This window comes from Camelina sativa, chromosome 14 (genome assembly GCF_000633955.1).
Source record: "Camelina sativa cultivar DH55 chromosome 14, Cs, whole genome shotgun sequence".
Classification (NCBI taxonomy): domain Eukaryota; kingdom Viridiplantae; phylum Streptophyta; class Magnoliopsida; order Brassicales; family Brassicaceae; genus Camelina; species Camelina sativa.
Window position 1 is genome coordinate 31,066,080 of NC_025698.1, and position 1,853 is coordinate 31,067,932.

Consider the following 1,853-nt stretch of genomic DNA (forward strand, 5'->3'; position numbering starts at 1 on the left):
CTTTTTTTTTTTTTTTTTTTTAAATACGGTGACGTATTGAATAAATTTTGTTTCTTCCCCTCGTCCTCTGTTTTCCCTCTCGAGTCTCGATCATCTTCCTCTGATTTTTCTTGCTTCTTGCTCCATTATTCCCACCAAACTTTTCACTCTTCTACTTAAGAACCATGGCCGGAGTTCCTGCATTTCCTAGGGAACCCATTGCGTTGAATCTGAATCCCACTTCCATCATCACAAGAATTCATGCATACCATCCAAAGTTTCAGTCTTTGGCCTTTCTGATTGTTTCCGGGGGTTTGTTTATACCCTCAAACTATTTGAAAAACCATTTGGAAGAAGAAGGAAGTTACTATCTTGACATCTTTCTTGTTTGCCTGGTTTTGATCATCGGTCCAAGAGCAACGATTAGAACACGTCAAAGATTGATGGCGAGATTGGGTGATTGGGGTTTTGCTCTGATTAAGGGCGTTAGTGCTGTGGTTTCTTTCACCTTCTTCCACTGGCTAGGAAAAAAGTTAGTGGGTGACAAAGATTTGTACATTGCCATCGCCTCAGTTTCCTTCTTTCCCTATCTCTTGTCCCTCCGTGTTATCTACGAAATCACCGACGATCTTGGGATCGCACAGGGCTTTCTGATTTCAGGATGTAAGGAGTAATCCGGTCCAGAAAGAAATCAAGATGGGCTTTGAGGAGAGCAAGCCCACTGCAATTTTCCAACTGGCATTGGTCGTTAACGGTAACAAAGAGGAAAAGTCTTATGCTCCATGTTCTTTGTTCCGTACAGTCAAGAACCTGCATACAGCTCACACAACACTCCAAATGCATAACAGATATGCTCCTCTTGCGTCACCTATCTCGTGTGCTTGATGGCGACACATGTCAGAGATCAACCTTATCATTGTAATCATTAGGTTATCATGTGCTCTACTATATAAAGACACATTATGTAACTTGGGAAACAACAAGAATGAAGACATTGTTTTAAGCCGCTTACTCTGTTTCACATCTCTTGCTTTCATGGTATCAGAGCGTCAGTAGTACGATCTATGGCTCCTGATGACTCTTTCTCTTCTGCTTTGTCTATCTCTCAAGTTGTGACTCTCAAACTTACAGAGTCAAACTATCTTTTATGGAAAACTCAATTTGAGTCTTTTCTCTCACCTCAAATGCTTCTCGGCTATATCAATGGCACTATCACTCGTCCTTCAGCAACTCGGTCTGTCAGTACTACTGAACGTTCTTCTGAAGGTCCTTCTGAAGAACCAAATCCTGACTTTGCGAAGTGGGTTCGAAATGACCAGCTTGTCATGGCCTGGATCTTTGGTTCCTTGTCTGAACCAGCTCTCCGAGTAGTCTACGATATGCACTCTGCTCACGAGGTATGGATGGCTCTTGCCAAGAAATTTAATAGAGTCTCTACCACTAGGAAGTTCGAACTGCAGAACCGCTTGCGTGCTTGTGTTAAGATAGGTAGAACTATGGAGGAGTATCTTAGTGAGCTTAAGAAAATCTTTGATCAGCTAGATTCCATTGGTTTCCCTATGACTGATTTGGAGAAAATTCATGGTCTGTTGTCTGGTTTGGGAAAAGACTACGAATCTGTTATTACTGTGATAGAACACTCCATGGACTATGTTCCTGGACCTTGTTATGAAGATGTGGTGTTCAAAGTAATTGCCTTTGATGATAAACTCAATACGTATACTGCTACGTCCATGGTCACTCCTCACCTAGCATTTCAGGCTGAGAAAGGTTACTTTGATAGAGGAGGGTCAAGTAATCGAGGAGGACGTTCTGGTGGTGGATTCAGAGGTCGAGGAAATTACAACACCAAAGGTCGTGGTTTTCAACAACAT